The sequence below is a fragment of the Pyxicephalus adspersus genome, chromosome 1 (genome assembly GCF_032062135.1).
Source record: "Pyxicephalus adspersus chromosome 1, UCB_Pads_2.0, whole genome shotgun sequence".
NCBI lineage: Eukaryota > Metazoa > Chordata > Amphibia > Anura > Pyxicephalidae > Pyxicephalus > Pyxicephalus adspersus.
The window spans coordinates 64,037,001-64,043,707 of NC_092858.1; positions in this window are offsets into that span (position 1 = coordinate 64,037,001).

Below are 6,707 nucleotides of genomic sequence, written 5' to 3' on the forward strand. Positions count from 1 at the left end.
TATGACTTACAGCCTCAACACACAGGGGTTGTGGGAAGCTGGGTGTCACAGGCAGGGAATGTGCTTGTTGCATTGCCCTTTAGTGAATATTTTGATGCACATACTAGAACGAATAGGAAAGAGAACTAAAATGCAATTTTTAATCAAGCATCAGAAGCATTAAAAAGAGTTCTGCAGTGGCAATTAGAATTTATATTGCTATGTTAACTTTTTTTTGCCCTTCATGTACATCACTTTTGCATACTCCAGGACTCTGAGGTTGGCCCTTTCAACAGTCAATTGGCAGCATCAGCAGCAGGAAGAAGTATGGCATGGCCCTAAAAGTAGGGCTTTTAGAATAAAAATAAAATCTAAAGGACAGGTTGAGAGTAGAAAATAACTTTTTTTAAAGATTTAAAAACTGTTTTAGGAACGTTTTTGAGGCCCTAAATGTTTTGTGCTTATTGGCACAAGGAAAGGCAGTACTTGTGGGCCACATAGATGTCCAGCATGCATATGTCACCTGCTGACAGGTGAGGAGAGCAACAGGATGATCTTGCTGGTGATTTGCCCTATCACAAGCCAATCACATACTAAAGGCAAGGCAGCGACTTAGGTGTGTTTTTTTATGCAGAAGAGAAAATAAAATTAGATGGAGAGAAATGAAAATTCTTTACCTGTCAAAAGGGCTACAATACAGGAATTAGTGGTTCAGGTTGTTTTTAGGAGTTCAGTCTTATAGTCTTCAAATCAGGTGACAAGTCTACTTGCTCACTTCCTGTTTCAAAAAAAAAAGTGAGGTATTGAAGCTGAGTGTCTAGTTGGTGTCATGTGATGACAATTGATGGTTCTTGCTATCCAAAACACAAAAAAAGGAAGGATAAAGCAATTAACTAGGGTGTTTTTCAGATTCTGTGCAGACGGAGAGAGACAAAAGAAATAGATGTCACTGGAGAATTCCACATTCTGAGCAATGGTGGAAGTTACTGTTTTTGTATTGCATCTCCACTACTGCTCATAGGTCCCAGATAAACAGATGATAGAATACCAGAACACCTTGTATACAGTAATACTCAGACAAGATCATCTACTATTTTGCCTGTTGACTTTACTGAATCCTATGCATACTAATTGGTGACAGTGGTTCGTTCACTGGTTCAGATCTCAGCCTAGAAACTAATTGGCATTTCTGTTTCCTCCCTCATCCTAAAAACATATTGTATAGTTATTTGACTTTTCCTACCCGAAAAATACCCTAGACTGTGCTTGGGAAATATGCTAGGTGAATAAAATTTTAAACATTTTGAAAAATTAAAGAAAAAATAGTAGGAATTGGTGTTATTTAATTGTTATTTGGCAATGGTGCCACATTATTAACTGTAAAGTTCTTTAGTTTTTTTTTCCTGCAACAGAAAAATGCGTTACAATCTAAAATCTTTGCAGAGATAGAAAAAATGTCAGTCAATTTAAAACTCACTAAACTTTTCATACCTCATTAAAAGTATAATCATAGCAAAAACAAAATAAAACAAAAAAAAAACAAAAATTTTTTTTTAGAAGTGTATTTGATGTTGTCCCCTGAAAAAGAAATAACCTCTAGTCTAATTTATCTCTGTGAACTGTTTAGCCAGAAGATGAGAACTAGCACCCTGCTATTCAATATACTGCTATTCAACACCCTTTCTAATGCTAGAAATTAATTTGCACCCCAATAGTTTACCTTTATTAAATAATATATTTATTATGGCCTCGGTGTAGAAAACATACAATTGTTTCCACCATATCTTTATTGTTTGTGCTGATATGTTGTGTTTTCGCAAAGGTGGCAATATGACTTATGACAAGAGATCCCCAGTTTGCTTTATCTGTCCAAAAGGCATTGTTCCAAAAGTCATGTGGTTTGTTCAGGTGCAACTTTGTAAACCAAAGCTGTGCTGTCATGTTCTTTTTAGAGAGAAGAGACAACTTTTCCAAACGGGCCATACCTGTTCAAATTATTTTCTTATGGTTTTGTCATAAACTTTAACTTTGAATATGCTAATTGAGGCCCACAGCATCTGAGATGTAGTTTTTGAGTTTTGGTCTGACCTTTGGAAGAATTTGCTGAGACATCCACTCCTGTGAAGATTGGCAACTGTCTTGCATGTTTTTTTACTTGTGAATAACCTTTCTCACTTTAGAATGATTCATTTTATTTTAAAATAACAGTTACTTCTCAAAGATCATAGCAGATATCTTTCCTCCTTGGAATTGTGCTAACTCACAACTAAATGCTCCAGACCAGTAAACTGCCAAAACTTAATTTTTGTAGGGTGGTCAAACTTGCTCATGATGAAACACATTTGATTAGAAGCACTGTGACTGCTAATTACCTTCTATATTACTGGGAAAGTGGTAAGGGTGTACATAATTTTTTACACACTGATTCTGCATTTTGATAGAAAGTGGACAACAGTTTATATGAATGCAGTATTCCGTGTCCCCCAAATGGGAATAACACCCATTCCTATTAAAAATAACTCCTACTTTCTTTCAAATTACACAGTCCAAATTTTGTTTGCGGACATAAATATAGAAAACACATAACATTATAGTTTTGTTACCTTTAATAATAAAACATTAAAGTCACAGTGGTAATAAAAATGAATTAATTTATGAAGAATTAAAGTCACAGTATTATCTTGATAAAACTGCAGTTGAGTATATGGGTGAAGTAGAGAGTTTTGAAGATGTGCACCTTACTGTGAAATTGGTCATTTATGTAGCAGGTGTTAAAGGCATGCACCTTGACAACCCTAAGTACCCTCTTTTAAGAAAGTTACCACGTTAAGTTAAATGTTAGTCTAATATAGGGTTTTGACCTTTAGAAAAGAATGAGTAAAATTCCCTGTTTCTATGTTCATGTTTGTTTGAAGCAGAACTATAGAACCTGTATAAAAAAAAATATTCACCACAGGTAAAAAAAAAGGAAATTTAGGAAGATATTGGAGTTGATTTAATAACAGAGTTTTAGCTGTTCACTTTGCAAGTGAATTATCATGCTTGAAAGGAATAAGTCACTTGTCTCTGTGAATATAGTAAAAATTCAGTTTCCAAAGAATAACTGAATATGTGCAAAGGAATGTAAAAAAAAGAAAAACTTGGCCATAACTCGATGGTTGAACTTGTCAGAGCTTCACAGTTTACTAAGCTAAGTGAATTATTCCTTGCAGGATGATAACTTACTTTTGCTAAATGAACAACCTAAACTCCTGTAGGACCACATCAATCTTTATGTAATTAAAATGTTTACTGAAGGTTTCAGGAGTGGTTTAGAATCTGCATTCCCTTCATCAGTAGCAGAAACAAATATATTTTACAAATATATAGCAACGTTATGAATATATAATTGCATAAAAAGTTTATTTAAATATATTTGTGAGATGCATATTTATATATACATTTATGGAAACATATATTTGTATTTAAATAAATATATCTATTAGTTCTCTAAAAAAGAACGCAGAACCCTGAAACATGTTTGGTTCCTTGGCACCTTCAAATAATCATTCTGACTAATAAATATTGCCATTATTTAGGTAATTATAGTATAGTACTTTAGAGAAAGCACCACCCTCGTTGTTGTCGAGTTGTTGAACAGGATTTAATATTTTTCTGACATTTATGGTACTTCATATTTATGGATTTTAGCAGCAGGATCTGACCTGCTTTGGGCTCGAACTATCCCATATGAATCCAGGGGCCTGGCACCATGGCCAGGTGTCTGTGGAAATGACAGCTGGTGGCAGTGAGTGGTACTGGTACTGCTCACTGCCGACCCTATTTATTCTCTTTAGAGCTGCCACCAGGAGAAGCTACATGTAGCACCTCCCTAGAGGCAGGAAATGGTAAACACACCACCACCTCACTGCTAGTGTGAACATGCCTGTGAATATAGCTGCTTGCCTATACCCACAACTCACATTATATTGCCTCGGACATTGATTGCCATTGGGAAGAATGGTGGGAAAAAAAAAACAAAATATGATCAGCTTCTTTACATTACATGAACTAGCATAAATGTAAGTATATGTGTGCTTCCTTTAAGAAAACAGGAAAAGGTTACTATTGCTGGGATCTTTTTCTGTAAATAATAGTTTCCTGGTTGCCACGCTGATTGTTGATTTCAACATTTTGAGTTGCTGATGCACAAAATGTAGGCAGATAAAGGGGCTTGCACGGGTGCTGTGGGTCAGGATCACTGTGCTAGGAGTAGGTCAGCAATAGCAGCCCCTTTCCCTTATGGAGTTAAACTCCAGACAGCAATAAAAAAAAAATAAAAAACAATTAACCAATCCTTAGTGACCATGCCTATTTCACACATTCATGAACACAGCTAATTGTCATTTTGCAGTGATTAGATTCAACTGCTAATAACTTTTTAACCCCTGTGTGTATGAACGCAAAATTAACAATCCTCAATTTCTTCTAATTGTGTAGCAAACATTCTGTTATTCACTATTTATGTTTAATACTGTCTCTGAAGAAAAACTAAATATACACATATTTCCTAATAAATATATATGAAAAATGTGCTTTTGTGTAGTGGACAACATTTTTGGACAATACTTTTTTTATTTATTCTTAAACTATTTATGAATTAAAATTTCCAATGAATGGGAGTGTTTTTATTTGTTTTTAAAATGTTATTGTACAGAAAGGAAGATTTGTATTGCGTGTGGTATTCATTGCCAGTACATCAGACATCTGAGAAAAATCAAAAGTTATGAATTCCCGGGATAGTAGCCACCATCTTTGTCCATCTTCTTTCTTCTTCAGGCTAAAAAAAGAATGCCAATCCCATTCACATGCAGTTTTTTTAGCAGCATTTTTTTCCCCCACCTAACGAAAAAATCCTTCTGGTGCAGCCAGAACAATCCTGGGACACGTGTCATGGGCATCCCAGGTGGCTCTATGCTCCCATTTAGTCTTTACCACCTTGTTTGTGTTAAAGGTAAAAAAGAAAAAAAGATAATTTTTACTTTACATAAAAGATATCTCATCTCTTATTAAGTCTACAGTACAGGAAGTAAGGGAAAGCTCTCATGAAATATGGCAAAAAAGAAACAAATCAACGTAGTTTAACCTTCCTCTGCTCTATCCAATATTAATACGAATATAAAGGAAAATGTTAGGAGAAGCTTTTTGGGCCTACAATATCAGGCGGTGCCCCAATGCAGGAGGGCCCGCTCTGCCTATTCCCTCCCTCCCTTGCAGTAGCACAGGACTTCTAGGTTTACTGCTCTGAGGGTTGCAGCATCTTTGTTTCCCTGTAGCTTTGTTTTCCTTCTCCGCATCTCCTGCACTGGGGCTTCACAGCTGAGCGGAATTGGAGTCGTGTGCAGCTGATTAGCAGAGTGTTTCCAGTGTAATCCCATGCTGTCATTGGCTGCTGGGGCTTATCTGTGCAGGAGAGATTCTAAGTAGTTTTCTGTTGCTGACCTTTGCTTGTTCCTGACTATCCGCTTGAACTCAGCCTGGACCGACCTTTGCTTGTGACTCTCTGTTTTCCTTTGTACCTCGTATGGTGGACTGATCTCCTGTGTTTGCCTTCGGCTTGTTTCTGGATTCCCTGGTAATTTCTGTACTGTGGGCTCCTGGTCAGTTGCCAGCCTATCCCCAGACACCATCCCTTGCGCACTAGGTCCTGGGGGCAACCAAGTGCTGGGAGAGTGCTGGGAGATGCAACCAGTCTCCCGAGGCTGAGCGGGGGCTGCTAAAGGTGAAGACTGTGACGTTAGATTGGAGGACTGGTGTCTGTAGAATACTGGTACTGACCAGGGCCTTACAGAAACAATATATTTTTCAATGATAATGAAGGCATAGAATCTCTGGCATTTTAAATGTACTCTTTGTTCCTATTAAGGAGATTTCTTTCACTTTGTTCCTTGTCGGGATTGCAAGTCAGATGAAATCTCACCATTTTGGCACAAAAAGCAATTTAATGCAGACAAAAATATTAAACCTTTATTGATTCCCAAGTTAGGTAGATATCCTTTCACTTCCTGTATTTCCTAACACATCAACAACACTGATATGGTTGGACATTTTCCTAGTGGGGCATTGCAATAATATTAGAGGTAAACTTTTCCCTGGTTCCAAAATAGCCATCAGGTTTAAGACCATAGTGATATTGAGCTCTGTGAACTTATATGGAAATTGAGAGGACAAACTATACAGGATAGGCAAGGTAAACTCTGCTTTGAGTTCCTGAGGATTTTTGAAACACAAGTTTAATTTCTTTGGTAAAACAGTTCACATACATGCATTTTATTTATCTATTTCTGCTATGTCTAGTTTACCTTTAGAGCTCTTTGAGCACTTTGCTGCAATTGCATGTGCTTTACAGAACAGCTGTTGCAAGGTACACAGTTTGTATATACATTTGTTGTTCCTATGTAAAAATTGCATCAAATTTAACATTTTGTCAGGTTACAAATGTTTAAGTTTTTGTAAATACAATCTCTAGGTGAAGTGGATGGACAGTTCTTTCAAACAAGACACCTAGGGGTTTACTTATAAAGCAATGAATCTCACATCAGCTAAACATTCCCTGGTGGAGAATCTATTACTGCCATTGAATCACATGGACTTGGAAGATTGTCCACCAGGGAATGTTTCACTGAATGTAAGATTCCCTGCTTTATAAATAGACCCCCTAGAGATTTTTAAAACTTATTTATACACTT